Source organism: Ambystoma mexicanum, chromosome 11 (assembly GCF_040938575.1).
Source record: "Ambystoma mexicanum isolate Mex_15411 chromosome 11, UKY_AmexF1_1, whole genome shotgun sequence".
In the NCBI taxonomy this organism is placed as follows: domain Eukaryota; kingdom Metazoa; phylum Chordata; class Amphibia; order Caudata; family Ambystomatidae; genus Ambystoma; species Ambystoma mexicanum.
In genome coordinates this window covers 733,693,873-733,708,391 of record NC_090934.1, presented here as the reverse complement: position 1 = coordinate 733,708,391, position 14,519 = coordinate 733,693,873, and positions in this window count along the sequence as shown.

The following is a 14,519-nucleotide window of genomic DNA, read 5'->3' as shown; positions in this document are numbered from 1 at the left end:
GAGGTTCTGGTGTTATCGTGGCACATATATCTTGCAATGTGCAGAGTGTAAGGAACAAAGGGCCTGTGTTCATTGCATTTTTTCTTTTACTGTACTCCAGGGCATTGCAGAGTCTTCTGGCATTATAATTAATTCTCACAGAGGAATATATGTCATGTACTCTCTAATATAGTATATTGTAAAGCATATTGCATGATGCATGAAAGATTGTGTTTGTTGGTTTCATTATTTGCGCTACAAAGGACAAAAATAAAGTATGAACTGAGGTAATTTGCTGGGTACCAAGTCTGGGATGTTCAAGTTGAAGCATCCATAACCAGTTAGAAAGGCTTGGGGATAAAAAAAACCTGCAGGAGACAGTGATGATGTTGATGTTGACAGTAACGATGATAAATGATGATGTTGAAAGTGATGCATTGAAACACTGATCAAACTTAAGTGTTATATTGAAATGCATTTATATATTATTTTCTTGTGTAGGGTCACTACTGGCTTCTAATTTGAGAAATCTGTAAGCTAAACTAGACATTTCTCAAATATGGGCAAGAATCAAAGACATTTTTCACCTTACTTGAGGCTCATTGTGATGCAATTGACATTTGTCAGAATAATAAAATGGGAACACATCTAACACGCCTGTCATTGCTGTGTCATCAGAAAGATCAGTCTACTGTTTGGGTAGGAGTGAAGAAATAGTCATTGAGTTCCAAAAATACAATAGTGTTTCTGCTTCATAAACAAAAATAATGTGATAAAGAAGAATCCCTAATACAGTGATGTCATCAACATTTGAATTATTGATAGACACACAATGATCCCTTTATGTCAATACAAGACCCTTTGTCTTGGAGAGTGATATCTAATGGATGTATTTTTTCCATCACCAATAGTCCTGAAGATAAATTAAAGACACCTCTCCATTTCTCCATGGTGTGGTGCTAGATGGAATCTGTGCTGTCCATGCACATGGCATTGTCTTCGTCAGAGCCATGTGCATGGTGATGTATGATGGTGTGTTAACATGTATCTATGCTTTGTCATATTGGTGACAGGGGCCAATGGACCTGATACACTCAACTTACGTTTAACAGGTTTATTGAAGGTTTTAATTAGGGCCGGATAAAGTTAAACCCCATTTGTTACGTTGGCTTCGATAATCAAACTAAATAAAAGTTCATGGACAACAACATTTCCAAATAGGAGTTCTCCAAATCAGGGTTTTACTGAGGGTGCCACATTTCGACAAGGGGTCTTGACGCACAATCTTACTGGTTTCAGAATATCAAGTCTTGGATCATGGTGGTAACATTGTTGGATAGAACAGCCCTGTACTAGTCTTTGGGACATCACACCAGTCTCTCTGATGCTGGCTTTAGGGTTGAATGTACCTGGTTCCCTCACCAACCCCTGGATCTCTTTGCCCCTTAATTCTAGCTTTAGGCTTTGCCTTGTCTTATTCCTTTGGACCTTGTTTTCTTTCTGAGTCCTTCTTGTGTTTGCATTTGTCTCTGTCACAGGGATTGATCCTTCTTCCTCTGACAGCTGTTTGTCATACATGAGCAAGGGAATAAGAGGCCTGGACAGTTCCTAGAGACCAGGGTGAGGTAGTGGCCAACTACCATGCTTATCGCTCCCTTAGGTTTTAACCTCATCACTCCACTAGTGATCCTTACCAGGAATCCCTACAACGTTTCCGTCTCCTTATTGACCACCTGTGCTTCTCCTATCTTTACTTCTGCTCTCCAATCCTCTATCACTCAAAGGAGATCCTCCACAAGCTTAATATCTCCTTTGATCTCTCCTGCCTTCCTTTACCAGGGGTCCTGACTTCCTGTTTGTGGTGTTAGGTGCTATTTTCATCCCCCTCTTCTATGGAGACTGCTTCATCTCCTTCACCCGCTTGCACAATCCTCCCTAGCCAACCCTATATTCCTCTCTCTTGTCTTCACCATCACTTCCCAAACCCCCTTAAGCCTTCTCCTGTATCATTTACCTTATTTGCCCTTTTGCGAACCTGTCTCCTCATCCTCAATAACCTCTAATATTCTTTTGTTTCTTCCACCATCCTCAACTCTCGTGGCATTCCTCACTTTCCAAACCACCTCTGTTGTTCTCCGACCTCTTCGTACTTATTCACTCCTTTGGGCACCTATCTCCTCACCCTCAATCGCCTCTAACATTCTCCTGTCTCTACCAACCTCTTCACAACCTTTGGCAGTTGTCACCTTAACTCAGCCCCAGCATTCTCCTGTCTTTTCCATATTCCCCCTTTCTAGGGACTATTTGCTCACCCTTAATGTTTTCCTTTCTTTAAACCTACTTCACTCCTTGTGAGCCCTCTTTCTGCCCTATAGTCTTCTGCTCCTACCTCTTCCTGATGCTTGTCTTTTCACGATCTATGATGTCGGCTACTCTTCCCCACTCGATATTCGATTATGTCCCCCTCCTGATGTTTAGCTTTCCCCACCTCCTGATGCTTGTGGGATTTTGCTTTTGCTCCCTTTCTGAGTGCTCAAGAGTGTGTCTAATTTTTTTCATTACTGTTGAGTAAAAGCTCTTACATTAGACAATGGATTTGTCAGACTCTTTAACTCTTGAGTGGAAATGCTGCTTATAAACAATGAACAGGCAACATTTCATCCATCACGGAAACTTGAGTTTTGGGGGAGAAAAACATGTTTGGGCCTTTGAAGTTGGCTTTTCTTGACTGTGGCTGTTTGATGGGTTTTTATGAAGCTGAATGACATTGATCATGTGTGAATGTATTTTCACTCTGGGACTTGCTGTAGTCTAGAGGGGGCTTGAGGCTCTTTAGTTCAATAGACCAAAAACAGACAATATCGGGGTCAAACATTAATGTACATTACCTTGTTTCTATAAATGTAGGCAACTGTGTAAGCTCATTAATACCCTGATTAAGGACAATGAAGTGTAAACTATGAACCAGCGCACATCTCTCTTGTTCTCTAATCATCGGATCAAAGCTACAGGTGGTGATATCTACATAGCAATCATTTGGAAAGGGCATACTGCTAAGTGAGTTTGACTTTTCAGTTTCCATAGTGGTGCAGGAGACCATGTTTGTGTTGTGTTCATGTGAAGTATTTCTAAAGTACACATACTGTTCTCTACCTTCCAACATGATCCATTCCAACATTCCAACATGATCTTCTCCATTACAATATTTGTATTTTGTAGTTTATTTATTTCTATAGCGCACCGTGCCCAAGGGCATCTGGCCGCATATCTTATGAGACAAGGTTACGGTTACATGCATGGATCATTAGGCTCTACTCGCTTACAGTGAACAAGCAGGTAGGACTAAGGTATGACAGAAATATATACGGAGCAATAAGCAAGAAAAGGCAGGTGGGATATACAACCAATTCCAGTGACAATTAAGAGCATAAGATAAAGGATGATCACATGAGAGAATAGGCACAGGAAAATAAGTGTCTGCGTGCGCAGGGACTCTGAACAGAGCACTGCAAACGTAATATACCAGTGAGCTGTATGGTGAACGGTAGAATGCTAAGGTGGGAGTCAGAGTGGCAACATCCATAGTAAACTGTCAAGTAGATCATATGTTTTGTGTTGATAGCCATACTTTAGTTTGGCTCTTAAAGGCTTGGAAGGAAGGCTCAGCTCTGATGGCATTCGGAAGGGTATTCCAGAGTTTAGTGGCCAAGACCGGGAAGCTGACGCCGCCAGCTTTTTGTAGTTTAAACCTTGGGAGGGATAGACTATGGGCTTGGGCCGCTCTCATGGGCCGAGTGGATGTGTGAGTCGGTTGGCTAGGTAGATGGGTGCCTGGTTGGTCAGGCACTTGTGAGTCAGGGCAAGTGTTTTCAAGGAGATTCTATGCTCAACAGGAAGCCAATGTAGATTATGCCTGTGGTTAGAGATGTGGTGGTTTCTAGGTATGTTTAATATGCAGGTGCTTATCCAGTATTGGCTTTTTCTTTCTTTCCATCTTGCATCCATCTTTCTTTCCATCTTGCATCCTGGCCCCTGTGAGGTGAGTGTCCCCATTCTCGCTCTCTGTGCCCTCTGCCTTCATTTTCACTCCTATCTGCCATTTTTCCTTCTCTTTTTGCTCCTTTCTTCCTTCTCTCTTAAGCTATCCAGACCTATGCCTTAATTTTCCCTCTCTTCTGCCTTTTCCCTTCCTTTCTTCACTCCTTTCTTCCTCCTTTCCTCACCTATTCAGGCCTCTGCCTCCATTTTCAAACCTTTCTGCTGTTTTTCTGTCTTTTTCTAATTTACTCCATCTTTTTTTTTCCTTTCCAGGCCTCGCCCATACCTGCCTTTCTTTGGCAACCTCTGCCCTGCCCTATTTCCCGCCTCACGTCTCTCCCCTTCCCTTGACTGGGTTTTCCTCAGAGGGAGCCTAAACCACCTTTCTGGGGTCTGGACGCTCCAGACCATCTTGCGTCCTGGCCCCTGTGAAGTGAGTGTCCCCCTTCTCATTCTCTGTACCTTCTGCCTTCATTATCCCTCCTATCTGCCATTTTTCTTTCTCTTTTAGCTTCTTTCTTGCTCCTATTCTCATATATCTAGGCCTCTGTCTCCATTTATGCTGCTTTCTATCATTTTATTGTCTTTTTCTTGTTTTCTTCCATTTTGATTTTTCCACTTTCGAGGCATCTCCTGTACTTGGCTTTCTTGGGCGACCTCTGCCCTGTCCTATTTACCGCTGCTGCCTCCCCCTTCCCTGATTGGGTCTTCCTCAGAGGGAGAAGCCTCTTAACTGTGTCCCCTAGGCAGCCACTGCCTGGGCAGCAATTGGCTAAGGGCCCGATGCAAAGGACAGCTCCTAAAGAAGCAGCTCCACTCTATGTTTGCCCATGTTCACCTGGGAAGACTGCCGTCATCAACCAGCAGCAACTGACAAGGTAAGAGTGGTCTGATTGGGCAATACAGCAATCACTATATTCCAGAAAGTCCCATCACCCCTCTCACCTACATAACATAGCTTACCAAGGTTTGCTAGCTAATAAGTAGTCATTATATCACTGCTGCACTCCAACCGTTGAGTTTCATTTCATTAACTCTTGAGTCCCCATTTTAGGCGCTTTCTCAAATCTAAGTGGTTCTGAATTTACTGCTGTGCCCCCATTTTAGGCATTTCGTCCTCTATCCAGGTATCCAAAATCTAAGTGTTTCTGCATTTACTGTTGTGCCCCCAGTTTGGGTGTTTCTCCCTCGATTCAGGTATCCCAAATCTAGTTGGTCCTACATTTACTGTTGTGCCCCCATTTTAGGCATTTCTCTCTCTGTCCAGGTGTCCCAGGTCTGGGTGTTTCTGCATTAACTGTTCTGCCCCCAATTTAGGAGTTTCTTCCTATGTTCAGGTATCCCAAATCTAGATGTTTCTGTATCTACTGCCCAGACCCACCCCTACTCCCATACAACCCCAGCTGCACTGTCCATACATGTTACGCTCACCTGACTCCCACGGAGGCGCAGGCCTGGTTTGGAGTGCTGTTGCCCCTTCTATGGTGAAGAGCAGGACTCGGAAAATGGACAGGACTGGACCTTCAAATCGGGCTTGACTGAATCGCAGAAATATCCTTCTGTGTGTGAAAAGGGAGTATTAACAATCTGCGGGATAATGTGTAAGCCTCCCACTCCCTTCTCACCCTCCACGAAACCCTTCTGCGATTCCCCGTGAAGTCTCACTTTAGGGTCTGAAAGGACAAGCTCTCATCCTGCTTCTGATGCAGGGGCGTGTTGTAATCCAATTACTTCACTGGATCATGGATTGTAGAGAGTTCAAGTTTGCTTGACCTTCCCGGTAAAGTACTGTGAGAATTCTGTTTATAAGTATGAGCCCGAAATAATAATTGTCCGTTGTCTCTATTTCAGGTGCAGAACAAAGATTCTGAGATGAGCAATGGAACCGACGAAGGAAACTCAGGTGAGTTGTTTGATGAGAGGTTCCTTTAGTGTCCTTGCATTAATGCACTAATGCTTGTGTCTTTTTTCCCCATAGGGGCCGGGGTTCGGAAATGCCAGAGATATGGCACCGACCCGAAGTGAAAGGTGCAGTTCCAGTAGATATCAGGTAAGTCTTTAATGAGCGTTCAGGTAATGTCTTAGCATTCGCTCACTAACGCTGATGTCTCTTTTTCCCCTTAGGGGCCGTGGTCCGGAAATGCCAGGATGCGGCACCGACCCGAAATGAAGTGGGAATGACCCAACAGGTAAGTCTTATGATGGCAAATTAAGGTTTTCTTATTCTCTTCCCTAGCTCACCTTTGTTCTTGTCTTTTTCTCCCTAGGCGCTGAAATGTGGTTGCGGATCCAGATGGTCGATGATGAACATGGAGGCGCCTAGTAAAGGTGAGTGGAATGCGGCGCTGCAGCGATCGATGCGATGTGCTTTTAAAATGAATGTCTTCCTTTTCAGGATCGTCGGCGAAATGTCTCCGGAATGCGGAATTTTAGCAGGTAAGGACTCTTCTTTCTCCTATTCTCTTCTCTTCTCCCTTTGCAGGTGTTCCAGGATGCTGGCGGGCGTGGCAGAAGTCAGGATGCAGGAGCAGACACGGTGAGCGTCCAGCTGCTAGATGCAGAACAACGCGAAGCGTGAGTTGCTGCTTGGGCGTGGCTTAAATAGCCTTCAAAGTAGTTCCAAGTATGTATCCTTCCTCTCAGGTATGTATTCTTCCTCCGGCCACACCCGTGTGGTTAAGTAGTCCCCAAAGAGAAAGTAGTCCCATTCAGGCCTCTAGATGGCCCGGATGTTGCAGCATGGTCTGTATCAGGTAAGTTTACACCAAGCACCTTTAAACACAAAGGGCCTCATTACGACCCAGGCGGACTTCGCGGTGCTAAATGCACCGCGAAGCATGGCGGAAAGCCGCCGATAGCGCCATGGGGGTTGGCGGATTTACCGCCCCATTCCGACCTCGGCGGAGCGGTAAATCCCCAATCCCCATTCTGCCCTTCCCCATTCCCATTTTTGCCCCATAGGGTATAATGGGAGTGGGGAAGGAGTTAATTACGCCACCGTAAAATACGGTGGCGTAATTAACAACGAGGTCCCGTAGCGCCATGGTTTTCTCCGGCTGGTAAAACCAGGCGGAGAAAACCTCCATGGCGCTACGGGAACTCGTAGTATGGCGGAGAGGTACGCCATGCACTACGCTGGCGTAATACCCTCTCCGCCAGGGTCCTAATGAGGCCCAAAGTCATCTTTTATGAGCCTGGCGCCTATGGCGCCAGGACTGTTGTCCAATATGAGCCTGGCGCAAAAGGCGCCAGGACTGAGTCCAAAGGGCCCCTACTTGGGGCTGCTGAGACTTCCCTCGGAGACATGATGTCTGCCTCTGGGGTAGCTGGGCCTGGTCTGGCTCCTTGGAGGTAGGCATCATGACAGTACCCCCTCCCAAGGCCCCTCACAAGGTTTTTCTCTCCGGGGGTTTTATCTTGTTTGGGAATTTTCGGTGGAATTTTCGTATTAATCGCGGCGCGTGTACATGGTCGCTTGGTTCCCAAGATCTCTCCTGAGGTCCATACCCCTTCCAATCAACTAGATAGAAGAGTTTTGACTTGAACACCTTGGAATCCAATATGTCTTTAACTTCAAATTCTAATTCCCCATCAATCTGAATTGGTTCTGGTGGTTTGATCAGTCTGGTTCCTGGTTGCACCGGTTTCAACAGTGAGGCGTGAAAAACGGGATGAATTCGCATGTTCGCTGGTAGATCGAGTTTAAAGGCCACCAAGTTGATTATAGCTTTGATGGGATAGGGTCCTATGTATCTGGGGTTGAAAGTCCGCGGTCCTTTGAGAGGTAAATGTCTAGTTGCTAGCCACACCTGGTCCCCTATTTGGTACGGAGGTGCTTCACTTCGATGTAAATAAGCATTTTCTTTGTACTTTCTCTTGGCTTGCTGAAGATGAGTCGTAGCTTCTTTGAAAGCTTGGGTTATCGTGGAATGCAAATGATTTACCGCAGGCATTTCCAGGTTTTGAGGAGGGTCCAGGTCTGAGGTTCGAGGATGATGACCATACAAGGTGTAAAAAGGGGTTTGTCCTGTTCCAGAATGTACAGAATTGTTATATGCATATTCTGCGATCAAAGAATGTCTTTCCAATTGCATTCAGATTGGTGCAACATACACCGAAGATATTGTTCAAGGGTTTGGTTAGTTCTCTCGGTTTGGCCATCGGTTTGGGGATGGTGACTGGTGGATAGTCATACATCAATTTGCGCCAGTTGACAACATTTCCTCCAAAAATGGGAAATAAACTGGCTTTCTCGATCTGAGACTAATATGGATGGAAAACCATGCATACGAACTATGTTCTCCGGAAATTCCTTGGCCAAGATGGAGGCTGAGGGTAACCCTTTTAAAGGGATAAAATGGGCCATTTTGGAGAAGAGATCCACAATCACCAAGATAGTGTTGTATCCATAGCAAGGAGGCAGGTCGGTAATAAAGTCCATCGACAAGGTGTGCCAAGGTGCCGGTGAAATATCCAAAGGTTGTAGAAGACCGGCTAGTCTTTTCTTTTGACCTTTATTTTGGGCGCAAACTCCGCAAGACATCACAAAAGATTTTATGTCTTTTCTCCAGGATGGCCACCAGAATTGTCGTTTGATCTTTTCCTCAGTTTTAGCGATACCAGGATGTCCTTCCATTAATGTATCATGATAATGGGCAATAACGAGTTCTTGCAGTTCTTTGTTAGGCAGAAATAATCGCCCCTGGAAATACTATAAATCATTATTAACGGAAAAGTGTGACCCCTTTTGGCTCCATTCTTGTAAGGCTGTGGAGTCTAATAGTTGTTTAACTCGAGTTTGAACGTCCTCAATAGTTTGTAAAGAGGTCAAACCCAAAATTCTCTGTTCAGGTATAATCGGTACAGGTTCCAAGCTCAAATTTGTTTCTTCCATCCCAATCCGGGATAAAGCGTCCGCTTTGCCATTCTTGCAAACAGGGCGATATGTGATTACAAAATCAAATTCCGCAAAGAATAAAGCCCATCGGAGTTGACGTGATGATTGGGCTTTGGCCGTCTTTAAATATTGCACATTTCTGTGATCTGTAATCACAGTGATGGTGTGTCTTGCGCCGAGGAGGTAATGACGCCAAGCTTTGAAGGCGGACTTAATAGCTAGTAACTCCTTGTCGGTGATTGCGTAATTAATTTCAGGAGCCGAGAATTTTCTGGACCAAAAGGCTACAGGGTGTAGTTGGTTAGTTATTGGATCCCTTTGAGACAGGACAGCTCCCATGGCTAAGCTGGATGCGTCGGTTTCAACAATGTAAGGGAGATCTGGGCGTGGATGCTTCAGCACACGTGCAGAGGTGAATTTAGTCTTTAGGTCTTGAAAGGCCTGTTCTGCCTCATGAGTCCATTCGAAGCGTTTATTCTTCCGTAAGAGAGCTGTGATGGGTTGGACCACTCGAGAAAATTCCGGGATGAATCTTCGATTAAAATTGGCAAAACCAAGCATGCTCTGAACCCCCTTCACAGAGCTAGGAGATGGCCAATTGAGGATGGCGTCCACCTTTCGCGAATCCATTCGGACTCCTTTAGGTGTCAGGATGAATCCGAGAAACTCGACTTCTGTGGTATGAAAAACGAATTTTTTGAGTTTTGCAAACAGTTTGTGCTGGCGCAATTTTTCAAGAACGGCCCTGACATGTTTTCTGTGATCGGATTCCGAAGAGGAGTACACCAGGATGCCGTCGATATATATACGATGACACAAACATCGATAAGTTCCCGAAGAACATCATTCATATAGTATTGAAAGGCGGCAGGTGCGTTGCACAATCCGAAGGGCATCACCTGATATTCAAAGAGCCCATATTTGGTGCGGAATGCAGTCTTCCATTCGTCGCCTTTTTTTATACGCACCAGGTGATAAGCTCCCCGGAGATCTAACTTGGTGTACATACAAGCATCTTTTACCTGGTCGAGAAGTTCAGGGATCAGAGGCAGAGGATAACGATTCTTAATCGTTATTTGATTTAGGGCGCGGTAGTCTATACATGTTCTAAGGTCGCCTTCTTTTTTCGGCACGAAGAACAGAGCTGAGGAAACAGGAGACTTTGACGGGCGAATAAAACCATTGGCAAGGTACTGATCTAAATACTGACGCAAATGAAGGTTCTCAGGTTCAGTAAGAGCATAAATCCTACTGCAAGACGGTTGAGCATTGGGTACCAGATCGATTTGACAATCGTACGACCGGTGGGGAGGTAATGTGTTGGCCTGTTCTTTTTGGAAAATGTCTTGGAATTCTTGGTACTCAGCCGGTAGTTGTATAGTGGCAGGAAGTTACTGAGGCCAGGCCCATATTTGGATTTCTTGGATAACAAGTTTGTCCACAATCAGGAAAGGTTATTCTCTTTGCTCGCCAGTCTATTCGAGGATTATGTGTTTCTAACCAAGGAATTCCTAGAATTACTTGAAACTGTGGGGCCTTGATTACGTCAAACACAATAGCTTCCCGATGTCCATCCTGACCCACTAGTGTCACTTCTGTAGTGGAATGAGTTACCGGCCCTGAGGCTATTTCGGTTCCATCAACTGTAGTAATGACATCCTTGTTAGTTTTCGGACGGAGAGGGAGATTAATCCTGGAGGCCAATTCACGATCTACATAGTTTCCAATAGCTCCACTGTCGATGTATGCCTTTATAGCATGCAACCGCCGAGGCTGTTTCGGATCCACGAGGACCATTGGCATGATGAAATGCGAAGTCAAAGAGTTTGTTTTCAAGCTCGGCAAGCGGACCTCTACGCTTGTCGGGCTTAGTCGTTTCCCGAATCAGGTTCTGTTAAATTGTTGTCAGTGGCTCCAACTACCTTCTTAGGTGGTTTTACCGGACAATCTCGTAGAAAGTGACCAGAAGCTCCGCAATAGAGACATAATTGCTTTTGCCGCCTTCTCTCCCGTTCCTTCTGCGTTAACGGTCCTTTAACTCCACCGATTTGCATAGGTTCTGAAACGTCGGTACTCTTGGGGTTAGCGTGAGTTTTGATCAACACTCTGGTTTCAAACTTGGATCGATCTGCTTTTCTATTCTGAAGTCTGTGATCAAGTTGGACCACAAAGTCTATGTACTCCGCGCAGACTTGGGGTGGATTTACTATTTGGGCTAGCACGTCTTTAAGTTCTCTGCGCAGACCTCGATGAAATAATGTGATCCTTTTATTCTCTGGCCACCCAGTTTCCACAACCAACCTATTAAAGGTGGCGATGTAAGATAAGAGATCCTGGTTACCTTGTCGTAAGGATAGCAGTTCGTTGTCTAGGGCCTATCCCTGAGAGTGTCGAGCAAATGATCTTTTCATGCTTGTCTGGAAGCCTTGAAAATCCTGTAGAATTGGGTCATCTTGATTTACCAAAGGAACTGACCAATCGGCAGCACTGCCGCTGAGATAAGATAATACAAAAGCTACCTTGGTCTGGTCATTAGGGAAGGCCCCAGGTCTGCATAGGAAGTGTTAGCGACATTGGTTCATAAAAATGGCATATTTCTTGGGGTCCCCAGCAAAATGTTCAGGCGGGGCCAAAGGCATGTTTCCAGGTAGATTGATTTGTACCGGGTTATTCGAAATCATAGAAGTGGGATTACCCCCGGAACTAGGTAAAGGAGTTTGTCCTGCCTGATCCTGCAACAACCGTTTGGCCAGGTCATCAGTTCTTTCCTTAGATAGGATCAGTTCTCTTTTGAGAGCGTTAGTCTCCTGGCGGGCGGAGTGTACTTCTGCCCGTAATTCCCCCAAAAGCTGGGCCAGCTGGTCTGTCTCGGAAGTTTCCATAGCGCCCGGGTGGGAAATTGTAGGTAGGTTTCGCGTTCTGTTACGCTCACCTGACTCCCACGGAGGCGCAGGCCTGGTTTGGAGTGCTGTTGCCTCTTCTATGGTGAAGCGCAGGACTCGGAAGATGGACAGGACCGGACCTTCAAATCTGGCTTGCCTGACTCGCAGAAATATCCTTCTGTGTGTGAAAAGGGAGTATTAACAATCTGCGGGATAATGTGTAAGCCTCCCACTCCCTTCTCACCCTCCACGAAACCCTTCTGCGATTCACCGTGAAGTCTCACTTTAGGGTCTGAAAGGACGAGCCCTCCATCCTGCTTCTGATGCAGGGGCGCGTTGTAATCCAGTTACTTCACTGGATCATGGATTGTAGAGAGTTCAAGTTTGCTTGACCTTCCCGGTAAAGTACTGTGAGAATTCTGTTTATAAGTATGAGCCCAAAATAATAATTGTCCGTTGTCTCTATTTCAGGTGCAGAACAAAATTCCGAGATGAGCAATGGAACCGACGAAGGAAACTCAGGTGAGTTGTTTGATGAGAGGTTCCTTTAGTGTCCTTGCATTAATGCACTAATGTTTGTGTCTTTTTTTCCCCATATGGGCCGGTGTTCGGAAATGCCGGAGATATGGCACCGACCCGAAGTGAAAGGTGCAGTTCCAGTAGATATCAGGTAAGTCTTTAATGAGCGTTCAGGTAATGTCTTAGCATTCGCTCACTAATGCTGATGTCTCTTTTTCCCCTTAGGGGCCGGGGTCCGGAAATGCCAGGATGCGGCACCGACCCGAAATGAAGTGGGAATGACCAAACAGGTAAGTCTTATGATGGCAAATTAAGGTTTTCTTATTCTCTTCCCTAGCTCACCTTTGTTCTTGTCTTTTTCTCCCTAGGCGCTGAAATGTGGTTGCGGATCCAGATGGTCGATGATGAACATGGAGGCGCCTAGTAAAGGTGAGTGGGATGCGGCGCTGCAGCGATCGATGTGATGTGCTTTTAAAATGAATGTCTTCCTTTTCAGGATCGTCGGCGAAATGTCTCCGGAATGCAGATTTTAGCAGGTAAGGACTCTTCTTTCTCCTATTCTCTTCTCTTCTCCCTTTGCAGGTGTTCCAGGATGCTGGCGGGCGTGGCAGAAGTCAGGATGCAGGAGCAGACACGGTGAGCGTCCAGCTGCTAGATGCAGAACAACGCGAAGCGTGAGTTGCTGCTTGGGCGTGGCTTAAATAGCCTTCAAAGTAGTTCCAAGTATGTATCCTTCCTCTCAGGTATGTATTCTTCCTCCGGCCACACCCGTGTGGTTAAGTAGTCCCCAAAGAGAAAGTAGTCCCATTCAGGCCTCTAGATGGCCCGGATGTTGCAGCATGGTCTGCATCAGGTAAGTTTACATCAAGCACCTTTAAACACAAAGTCATCTTTTATGAGCCTGGCGCCTATGGCGCCAGGACTGTTGTCCAATATGAGCCTGGCACCAAAGGCGCCAGGACTGAGTCCAAAGGGCCCCTACTTGGGGCTGCTGAGACTTCCCTCGGGGACATGATGTCTGCCTCTGGGGTAGCTGGGCCTGGTCTGGCTCCTTGGAGGTAGGCATCATGACAATACATGTGTGATCTCCCAATTAAGGAGGCATCCTACTCACAAGATAGACACCATGCCACACTAATGGAATCCACCATACCCTACCCCAACCATCTCCAAAGCACAGCCCAACACTCCACCTTGTCTCGCCCCTCCCCCAGCCACCAACACTCCAAGGTATATGCTCCACCCATGCTCAACAGCCCCAGATGATCGTATATCACTTCCCAGTCCCAAGTTGTATGTACAACTTGCACCACGTCTGTAGACACGGGCTGCAGTCACTGCCACTCGTTCATGCACTAAAGAATGCAGCTATGGCTATGCTAATCTGGTCTAGCAGCGCACATAGCCTTCCAAACTGAAACCCCTGCCATGCCTCAACACCTCTGCTGTTGCGACAACCTACAAAAGGTTTCAGTTTAGCAGGGCACAAATCGAGTCTCCGGCACCAATGCTCTATCCTAACCACCAACAGCATCCGCACACGATCTCCCTACTCTTCACTGGAGGCTAGCCAGCCCAACTAAGTCCAAACCTGGCAAAATGCACACAAACATCTTAAAGTTAACTCTTAGAATCTCCCACACATGGACTTCAGTCCCCGAGGGTGTTCCAACCACAAAGCGCATTGAGGCCATACACAATGGAAAGGCACTATATAAATGAGGAATACAAAATAACACAATACAACTTGGAGTCCTGGCTTCTTTATAATGGAAAAAATATAACCTGAATGGTGGGGCTGTAATTTTACAGGATAAAAAGCATCCTTACATTCTGTGCAGTGTTGCCATATACTGCATATGTGTGTATACCGTGCAGAAATTGTGTGCTTCTTTTGTTTTTTAGGCTGTCACCTGTCATCCAATATGTTAAGGAGAAGCAGGTGTTGTCTGCAAGACAGTGGATCGAGACATTCAAGGACTTCATTAACATGCTATTCACAAACGAGACATCCATTTTACTTGGGAGGATCAATTTCAATGGGGTTTTGGGGAAGAGGGCATAGCTTAATCACCTGGTAAAAACCCATGTCTGGGGAGCATCTGTCGTCTTTGAGGGCATATTGGACAAAGCCTTCTTCAGGGAGCCCATTGTGAGTCACTGGTTCCACCTGCTAAAAGATATTGAGAGCAGGGACCCAGATA